Raw genomic sequence first — 11,397 nt, forward strand, 5'->3', positions numbered from 1 at the left:
CCGGACTTGTGAGCTTTGCACCGTCGCTTTCGAGCCATGCTTCATCGCAAACGCGAGCGCCTGACGAGCTCGTTCAGCGCCCACACGGGGGACCTCCTCTTGCTGCTCTTTTTGCTCGCCTTCGCAACGCGGACTGAACGGAAGAGGGACTCAAGAGCCACATCGCCAGACTGTATGTTTAGCGTGGCCCGCTCTGAGCATGAAGAGTAGTTTAGTGACTACGTACCAAATTAATGTTTTTAGGCCTATGATTTGCCCAATTACTATTTAGGATGTTGATAAACCTGCAACCGACAAAACTGTGGCACTTCGCATCTGGTACATCCGGTGCATGAGCAAGGACAGCTGGTTACCGGAGCAATCCTTACCATTCAGTCTCATTCAAAACGGCGGAAATAGGTATATGACAATCCCCTCCCTCAACTGTCACCTGGCACCCGGAGCTCACGGGCCCCCGTGCATCCCCCCCCCCCCATCCCATCCTGTTACTACGCCACTGGATCTGGAAGTCGAGCGCGCCTGGAGAGGGGTAAATTCTGGAAAGTATTCGCATGCGCGCGGTAGTTGTAGAGCTGCAGGCGAAAAGAGGTCTCTGTCCGATATGTTCTTGCTTATACACCTCGCATCGAATCTTGCGCACGACGTTACTGAGATCGCCGTCAAGATTTTAAGTTAATGAACTATACAAAGAACGCGTTCGATGCTACAGCTATGTCAGTTGCGTTCGACAGACCTTGCAGCTTGGTTTCCCACATGGTCGACAACCTTTGGTCTGGTTGGGCTTCTGTGTGCTTTCCCTGACTAGTAAATCGCTTAAATCATGGACACCTGGTGAGCAACGCGACAAATATTTGGAGATTTACACTTTTGCGATTCACAGTACATTATAAATAAGCATCGGATGCGTCGAGCGATAGAAAGCTGAGCTAGTTGGTAAGGATTCATTATGCAAAATAGAAGTGAGGCGTGCAGACAGGACACAAGAGTAGATAAGTGGACAACACGAACGCCGACTATCAACTGAAGGGAGCATTGAGGCGAAAAAAGAAAGAAGACACAAAACTCATCTGCGCATGCTCAGGAATGGTAACACAACGTGTCAATCGGGTGCACGTGCCGGTCTACGTGAGGGATAACTGTTAGGGCACTTAATCTCTTCCTTATGTAAAGTAATCTAAGGCTGACTCGCGCACGCACTTCTACCTTTGTAGATATGTCATGCCTCTACCATAAGACGCGTATGTTCATTCTTGTGCCTGTACAATATCGCGCATTCATTTAGCTCTGGCGTGCAGTTACAATTTTGGCAATGTAGCGAAAGCGAAAGATTTGAAGGCGATCCACCGGTTAACGACCTTTTATGTTCCATTAGCCTCTGACTGATACACCGTCCCGTTTGCCCTATGTAGAACTGGCCACAGCTAAGGGGAATTTTATAAACCACATCCATACGACAGTCAGTAAAACTGTTGTTGTTATTGTGCTTCACTGGACAAATATCTGTTCGTTTTGTGCCTTTTATCCGCTCCTTTTTATTCTGTACTGCAGCGCATATCTTAGGTAGCTTATTGGGAGCAGTGAAAGCAACATTAACATCATATCTACTAGCAACGTCTTTAAAGCCTGTGCGACACTGAATGAATATACGGAATAGCCACTACTCTTTTTTTGCTATTACCGCTTTCTGTAATCACGTCCGTTCCTCTCGAAACCGACTTCTTTAGGCGCCTTAAGTCTTCCCTCACCAGATCCTGCATGCACAAAATGAGCGCCAGTTTTAATGCGCAGGTCCGGCGCCTATTAGAAGCAGGTTATCCTAGTGTAGCGGTGGTCACTGTGGCTGAGTGCCTAAAGAAGTCTGTTTCGAGAGGGGCGGACGTGATTACAGAAAGCGGTAATAGCAAAAAAAGAGTAGTGGCTATTCCGTATATTCATTCAGTGTCGCACAGGCTTAAAAAAGTTGTTAGTAGATGTGATGTTAATGTTACTTTCACTGCTCCCAATAATCTTGGTAAGATATGCGCTGCCGTACAAAATAAACAGGAGCGGGTAAAAGGCACAAAACGAACAGATATTTGTCCAGTGAAGCACAATAAGAACAACAGTTTTACTGACTGTCGTATGGGTGTGGTTTATAAACTTCTCCTTAGCTGTGGCCAGTTCTACGTAGGGCAAACGGGACGGTGTATCAATCAGAGGCTAATGGAACATAAAAGGTCGTTAACCGGTGGATCGCCTTCTAATCTTTCGCTACATTGCCGAGAGTGTAACTGCACGCCAGAGTTAGATGAATGCGCGATATTGTACAGGCATAAGAATGAAGATACGCGTCTTATCCTAGAGGCATGGCATATCTATAATGGTGGAAGTGCGTGCGTGAGTCAGCCTTCGACTACTTTACATAAGGAAGAGATTAAGTGCCTTAACAGTTATCTCTCACGTAGACCGGCACGTGTACCCGATTGACACGTTGTGTTACTATTCCTGAGCATGCGCAGAAGAGTTTTGTGTCTTCTTTCTCTTTTCGCCTCAGTGCTCCCTTCAGTTGATAGTCGGCGTTCGTGTTGTCCACTTCTCTACTCTTGTGTCCTGTCTGCACGCCTCACTTCTATTTTGCATAATGAACCGGAGGCATCGCTCAGTCCGCAGTAGCCTCTAAACTAAGGAAGAGAAGGCGTTGCGAGCCTTTCCTGACCATCAAACATTTGTCATTAGGTTAGCGGACAACGGTGGTGTAGTAGTGGCACTTGACCGGAGCGATTACATAGCAGAAGGTTTCCCTCAATTGTGCAACATTAATTTTTATACAGCGCACCCTAATAACCTATAGAGAAATTTGAAAGGTAAATAAAGGACATCCTCGCTATTCCGATCAAGGCAGGGAAGATAACCGATGCGACATTCAAAGATTTCATACCCAGAAACTCTGGTCTCGGCCGTTTTTACTTACTACCCAAAATTCACAAGATAAACAATCAAGGCCGGCCTATGGTTTCCAGCGATGGAACAACGACTGAGAAAACATCCGGCTGTATTGATATTCTAATTGGGGATATTCAATCTTAATTCCGCTCAACCAATATTGATACTAAATAATGAAATTTGAAAGCTAGGAACGCATAGGCAAAGTAATTTGCAGCGATTGTAGGAATGCAGAAATAATAACTAAAGCCAAATAAAACGAACAAAAAAACTTGCTGCCGGTCGGATCATAAAACAAACCCATCTACCACGGCAAGTAGGTATCTGATCAATTTTTATGTTCCTTTAATTACCCAATTGTACACTTCAATTAAAGCTACAAATAGCCTTCCTTTACTTTCCCTAACTTCTTTGTCGGTTGTCTGCACATGGTCAATATCAACAGCACTCTAATCCCACGGTGTTTTTTATTCGAGTATATTTATACATACTGAAATTGCGATACCATAGACACAACGGAACAACAATACCGTTCACTGCAGAACACTCATATGATTCTTAAATGTCAATCTCTTGCAAACCAAGCAAGCTTCCCATTATGTAGGTGTCCATTAGGGTTCAATATGTTTATTTTCTTTTATTTCTGAGGCCTAGAAGTCAACTCTGTGTAACACAAACCGGTGGGCAAATTGTTGGCAAAGGCTATAGATCAAAGTAAGCATAGTATGGCGCGTGTTTTCATCTCAAGTGCTGCTGTTAGAAAAGTGTTGGGAGATGCCCGCTTAAAAAAATCTGCATCCTTTGGGGCGTATCTTGACCCCCAACAATAATCAACTGCCTTGCCCGCAATTCCTTTCTTTGACGCTGCTATTCCGGTACTTCAAAGTAACGAACTGTTTGCGCATAATCGGCGTGACACCGCGTTGTCGACAGGATATGAGCGACTTTTGAAGAAAGGAAACACAAGGAAGACTGAAGATGTTTTTTGTTGTGGGACAAATATACACTCCAAGGGGTACAACTGTTTTAAGAGTGCACAGCGAAACTTTTGCTTAGGAGCCTATCACAGTCTTGCTTTCGATGAGTCAAGAAAAAAATTAGTCACCGCGTGCTGTTTTTTGCCACGGTTTTGTCAAGTCATGGTTTTCCCAACATAGCATAATGTAGCGATTCCAGATTTATACGGCAAATTGCTATAGGAAGGCGCATGAAATTGTTATTGCGACAAAGCTGTGCAAAGTAATTCTTTAGATAAGAGAATTGCCTTGTAATTCAAGGCACATTATAGCACATCGTAATGTCAGAGAAGACGCAACCAGCACATGTGTAGGCATAATTTGCATAGAAAGGGCCACACGGATATCTGGAATACTTTTGAGACGATGTCATCTAGAGTGCAAATGTCGAGTCAAATTTATGCACTATTGGTCACGCCATCTGAATGAGATAAATACTGAGACAGCATACTGTGAATCAACACTTCTGAATTAGGCTTATTGCATTATAAGACAATAGCCATGGCCTGTATTTCTGTAACGTGGAAAAAATTTAATCATATTTTGATTTTGAAACGCTGCACTGCTTTGTGCGTAACATGTGGTTGTGCTAGTATATAATTTATTTCGCTAGTATAATCATCATCATCATTAGCCTTGCTAAGCCCAATGCAGGCCGAAGGCCTCTCCCATACTTCTCCAACTACCCCAGTCACGTGCTAATTCTGGCCATGTTGTTCCTGCAAACTTCCTAATCTCATCCGTCCACCTAACTTTCTGGCGCCCCCTGCTACGCTTCCCTTCTCTTGGAATCCAGTCCGTAACCGTTAACGACCGTCGGTTATCTTCCCTCCTCATTACATGCCCTGCCCCTGCATATGTCTTTTTCTTGATTGCAAGTAAGATGTCATTAACTCGCGTTTGTTACCTCACCCAATAAGCTATCTTCTTATCCCCCTCAACGTTACACTGATCATTCTTCTTTCCATAGCTCGTTGCGTCGTCCTAAACTTAAGTAGGACCCTTTTCGTAAGCCTCCAGGTTTCTACTCCGTTGGTGAGGACTGGTAAGACACAGCTGGTTGTACACTTCTCTCTTGAGGGGTAATGGCAACCTGCTGTTCATGACCTGAGAATGCCGGCATAACGCACCCCAGCCCATTCGTATTCTTCTTATTATTTCAGTTTTATGACCCTGATCCGCGGTCACAATCTGCCCTAAGTGCATGTATTTCCTTACTACTTCCAATGCCTCACTACCTTTCGTAAACTGCTGTTCTCTTCCGAGGCTGGCAAATGTTTTCTATGTGCTACTGTAAAAGCTGACTAACTTCTATTCCCACTTGCCACCGTTTCTCAAGTTGCGGCCAAGTATAAAATGATGTGATTATGCGCATTTCCGTTATTACTACAATGTTATTTTTGCTCTTACATGTATTTTTCCTTTTGTTCAGTAGTAATGAACATGCCACGCATATCATTCACTTTTGTGCTGATTAATAAGTTCTTGTTCCTTTTTTTGCTAGGGCTGTCGATAATACAATCTTAGCATTTTATTCTATTCTTCGGGTATTGTGCGTGTCATTTTCTTGTAATTAGCAGTGAATTTTCGCTTTCTTTAGTTTTCATAACTATGTCATGCACGTCATCCAGTTTCGTGCACTGTCTCAGTGAGTACATTGTATATCAGAAGCTCTCACTGCGCATATCAGCAGCTCTTCTACGCTTTGGCCTTTAGGGAATTGTGACGTGGTGGTGACGTTGAAGAACACAGTGGCAATACTGTGAACGATAAAACTAACTTTTATTGGGCGAACCTGTGCACACAAGAAAGGCTACACTTATAGCACAACGATAGCGGCGAACACGGTCGGCGATCGTCGAAAATCTGATCAGCGGGTCAAGCGCGTCGGCTTTTATAGATCAGTCGTCGAATGTTCCAGATTAACCGCTGGGACCCGCGTGTCTTCCACAAAGTTCTACACTATTCGCGTCGCGCATACATGCAATCAGATTACGCAAGTTGCGGTGACAGACAGTGGACGGAACCATCGATAACATTCCAGAAACTTATTTTACATGCAGGCGCGTCCGGCGCTGTGCGATAACATTTGTTAGGCGACGAAACGTGGCCGCCCGGTAATGATAAGTACACGTGTCAATATTATCTAAGTTTTCTTCAGATTAATTTTTAGACCCACCCTTCAGCTTTGACTGTCCAGGTCAGTGAGCGTGCATCGCAATTTGTCCCCTGAGTTACTAGGCAAGGCAATATCATCAGCTAATCGCAAGTTGCTAAGGTACTCTCCATTAACTCTTATCGCCAATTCTTATCCCCAAGCGTGCAGCAAATTTTACGTAGAAAAAGTGTACAGCGACTATTTCTTTGTAACAATATCTAGAGCTACCCATTTTTCCTATCAAGAAATTTTCGCCCACTATAAGGGCACTGAACGATGTTTTTACTAGCAATCATGCTTAACTGTCGTCTGCTGTGCCCGCAAAATGGTCAAGATGTCGGGAAAGAATGTAATTAGTGCTGCTAGGCTAGGAAGATGGGAAACATAGGACAACAGCTCCTAGCTCTTACTGTGGCGTTGATTTGTTTGGGTTTGAGCTACTCGGTTTACTCGGGTTTGAGTTAGTCGAAGCAGAACAAAGTACCAGTTGGCGAGCAAGGAATGTCGGTGGATTGAACGTTTCGATAAAGAAAATTATCTTGATCAGGTCACTGACGCTGAAATTTCAGCTTGTTGAAACATTGAATTTATAACGACACCCTCTGCTAGATCACTGCTGACAGCTTCAAGTCAACCCTTGCTGTGAACATCTGTCGTGTTTGAAAAAACTGAAGAAGTTGTCATTATTCAACGTAGAAAGCATTTTGCTTGGTGTTGAAAGTGACACGTAGCTCGTTGTGAAAGCTAAGACGAATGAGGTGCCAGTACCAACGTTGAGACTGCAGAAAACGTCAGCATTTTCCATGTGGAGAATGAGCCCCTCCGCTATAATTAGTGTTGCCACTTAACCATGCTTACCACACTCATTGAAAACTTGTGAAGCATCAAGGCGTCGTACTCCTTTATCAAAAAATAAAACAATAAATGCCTCGGCAGCGCCTGCATGCGCAGCTACGAACTTTCCGGAAAATTTTGGAAAAAGAGAAAGTCTTATGTAGCTGCAGTGGCTGCATTAAAAGAGGAAATGTTCTTGCTCTGCATAAAGAAAGCCGGCAGGGTAAAAGTTCCCCACTGCAGTTCGCGTACTACGAACCGTACTGCGAGATTCTTTGTTTGTCAAGTAGACATTATTGCACCACATGGCTGTGCTTCATCACGCAATAGAGGTGGTCGAAATTTCCGGAGTCCTCCACTACTGCGTGCATCCTAATCAGAAAGTTGTTTTGGCGCGTAAAACCCCATAATTTTTTATCATGCAATACTGTCTACTACTTAGTTATTGTACGTCACATTATAGGCAACAGTGTGTGTGTTTACTAGCTGACAATTACACAGATCCTCTGTGTGCGAACTATGGAGGTGAGTGCTTGAGATGTTGTGCCACAATAAGGTGAAACAGGACTGTCAGGCTACATTTGGCCTATCGCCTCACCGGGCAGGATGAACAGTCGTAAGGTCGCCGGTTCGATACCCTGCCCCGGCGGCCATAGTATGGTGCTGGCGGAACGCAAGAACGCCAAGTTCCCGTGTCTTGGTCGCATATCTTCAAGCATCCCAGTTCACCGAAATTATTCCGGATTCCATTGTTACGACGTCTGTCATGACCAACTGTGCAGGTTTTGACATTAGGCCACAGGAGTACTTTTCATTACTGTTTGGTTCAGGCATGAGACAGCATCCAGAACATGAGCGTAGTGCCGAATGATACTGCCCGATCTGGGAATAAGCTAACCATTTTTTTTCCTTTTGAAGGACAACATTACGCCTTCGTTTTTATTTATTGCCTCGCAAGCAGCACTTACGGTCAGAGACTCAAAATTCCTACAGAAGATGGCGACCTAACGGGACATTTAACGGAAATATTAAGTCATCTTAGACTTCCAAAATACCATTAACGCAATCTCACACTGCTTGTTTCGCAGTAACAAAGCAGGAAGCTTCACAGAAATTCCAATCTTAACCGACCGCATACCTCTAATGCAATACAATCCAGCCGCACTCGAGCTTATAGTCATGATGTTGCATAAGCCATCACCACCCTTTACTCCGTTTCTAAGGAAAATGGCGCCCAACAGCTGGTGCAATGATTTCGAAAGCTCAGTAGCGCGGCGGAAAACCGCGCCAAGAAAAGGCCAAGAATGCGAAAGACGAAGGGAAAGCGTGTGCTGCTTCATAAATATAATCGCCGATGCTTGTTGCATGCGCCTTGTTCACGCCTATTTGCAGTTTGTGTGAGTTTCGCAAGTCATCAAAACCAGCGTAGCACTACGCGATAACAGAGCTACTGAGGCGTGAAAACGCGGGTAGCACTGACTCGAGTGAAAACCAAGGCTTCCGACCACCCGTGTCGTTGTCGAGGGCAACGTCGAAAAGTTCTTTTGAATCGAATAAAAGCCGATACGCAGCATTTAATACCGTCTTATAATTGAATGCGGTTATCTTTTTTATTAAACGCGTACCCGTTTCTATGCCTACCCAACTAGCAAACCCGTCTGTCCGTCAAGGAAGACGATCGCTTTTAAGATGGGGTCCGCAGCAGCGACCGAATTGTCCCTCGCGTTCTCTATCTATTCAGTGCGAACAAAGTGGCGAGAACATAGCGCAAACGAAGCTATCAGTATTCCGCGCACACTGTCCTCGTCGTAGATCGCTTTCAAGAAAGGACACGCGTGGCCGAACCATGCGCAGCCGCCACCGGCGTGGGTTAGATGATAATGATACGACGCGGATGATTAAGGCGCCAAACAGCGATTACGGCTTATAATGGCCGAAACGCGATCAGCGCACCTGACGCTGTCAGCTGCAGTATTCTGTGATCAATTCATCGTGCGCCGCCGTAAGCAGCAGTTTGTCCCCGCAGCGCTTTCGTTTATAGTGGTCGGATCAAGTTTCACAACATTGATACCGACACCTGGCTGTGTGGAGACGAGCAAGTGGACCATGCTTGCGCGTACTTAGAAATCGCCTAGAGGAGCTGGCGCTTGAATTTTTCTTATCAGTAGTTGGGTACTACTAACAAAATTGTATTGAGGAGTCGCTACTTCATTGGGCTAAGTACAAGAATGTCCCGGTAGTGTAGGAAATCGTGTCCAGTATTTACCTCAATTTCTCAATTACTTAAGATCTGTACTCAGTAACACTGGTACCTAATCAGTTTTCGAGCAAAACTCTGACTTGAGTTAGACTTAATAGTTGCATTAAGTGTCCTTCTGGAATAGTGGACATTACGCGAATGACCCTGTCAAATCTTTTCATCTCAAGAAACTAAATTCTCTGAAGAGTTATTGGAAGTGCTCTCTTGTAGGGGTCACCGTAACTTATCATTATGCGAAGGCATCATGAGAAGCAACGAACGCTTCTTTCACATTTTCAGGCTCTTTACATAATGAGCTACTTGTCATCAAAGTTACGGACATACCAGTTTTGGTGATAAGGGCATATGGCTAGATTTTAGCAAACAAACTTGTCTGTGTAACGGAAAATTCTCGTGGGGAAATGTGGCGCCCAATTTGCGTAATCAGAAAGGAAAAGAGCTGGTGAAACTGACTAGTTATAAAGAAAGTGTTTTATATTTTGTAGCAGCTTTTGTCAAAAATACTAACTTCTGTAGCGATTTTCCCAACAGACATGTGCACAAGTTACCCAATTGGATAAATAGTCCATAACTTGATCAAATACTGCAAGAAAAGGAATCAAGGGACCTCATCTTTAGTAGTCATGAAATACGAAGCCAGCAGACTAAGATACCCAGGACAACAATGGGGAAATCACTTGTACTTACTAATTCAAATAAATAAATGATAAATAATGAAACTATGAATGGATGAAAACATTGTTTGCATAATGCAAAGCATGTTCACATCATGGTGCTGTGACATACATTCGCGCATCATGTCAAACACATTCCTCTTAATGGGAAAGCCCTGTGTTACATAAACCACTTTTCGTTGTAGCTTTTGATGCTTAGGTACAATGACAATGATGTCTTGAGGGTTTCAGAGGTAAGTGCTTATATAACAAACTTACGGTTGACGCGCTAACATTTACCATTCTGCAGTTTCAGTTTGAGTATACTGAACGTCACGGGGGTAACATACGAAGAAAAGCATACAGAAAGAGGTCTCTTAGGCTGAACACTGCAATGGGATTTTGGGTAAAAAAATGCACAAAAATAACACAAATAACAGAAGCAATTTGCGATATGCAGGCATACAAAAGAAGCAAACAGAATCAATTCCGAAATACAAGCAAACAATACATACAAGTAGAGGGAGTTAGTCATAAGAAGTAACGAAGAGCTAAACAAAACTGAATAACATATGCAAAAAAAAGGGCATAAATGAGCGAAGGCATAACAAAGTGTCACATAGGCAATCAATATAAATTGAACACTTACGTATCACACAACATGAAGTAACTTAATGAAAATAAATAAGAACACGTGAAATGCACGGGTGAGGAGAAAGCAGTAACGACAGTGATTGTCATATCAACCTACTGCTCATGAGCAGGCGAACTGACGGTTTGAAAATAATTAATGAGGACGAGGTTTTAGCCTCCAATGGTAGACAATTCCACACGCTGATGGCAGCGAAGCTTGCGATATTTTGTCCGTAGTTAGTCTGAGTTCTAGGAAATCAAATAATGTAATTTTGGGGAAAACGTGCATTACTAGAGTTATTCGTAAATTTCTTTCGTATAATATAAAGAAGACTTGGGTTAGACAGGATGCGGCAGGCCTTAATAGATAAGTTATATTTGAAGTAGGAAGGATATTTAAAAAGGTCAATACTGGAGCCGAATGAGCGCGATATGCGCTGTTGATAATACGGAGTGATCGTTTATAGACATGTTCTAGCGGGCATAAGTTAGTGTTATATGTAAGGCCCCGTGACTCGATACAACAGGACAAATAACTATGAATGAACGCAGAATATAGAGAAGTTAGACTAGGCAGCTCGAAATATTGACGAGCATTCAGAAAAAAGATGTGCTAGGCGGTTTTCCTTTTTTATTTGATTTATGCGCAATTACAGTTTAAAAAAAAAGTCAAGTTCGAAACCGGGAATTATGCACTGATTATATGAATAAACTGCATATATATTGACATAGGCCGGGAGTAAGCTCAACCGCTTTTTTAGACCTAGAACTGAAAATAACAAACTATGCCTTCGATGGATTAATGATAATGATGGATTAATTTTTTATGGCACCAAATAGTAACCCTCTGCCGATCACTGTTTTGCGGCGAGGTTGCCCCTTGCACCTTTGTAAACCCTACGGAAGCATCAAAAGGAACGT

This window comes from Dermacentor variabilis, chromosome 7 (assembly GCF_050947875.1).
Source record: "Dermacentor variabilis isolate Ectoservices chromosome 7, ASM5094787v1, whole genome shotgun sequence".
Classification (NCBI taxonomy): domain Eukaryota; kingdom Metazoa; phylum Arthropoda; class Arachnida; order Ixodida; family Ixodidae; genus Dermacentor; species Dermacentor variabilis.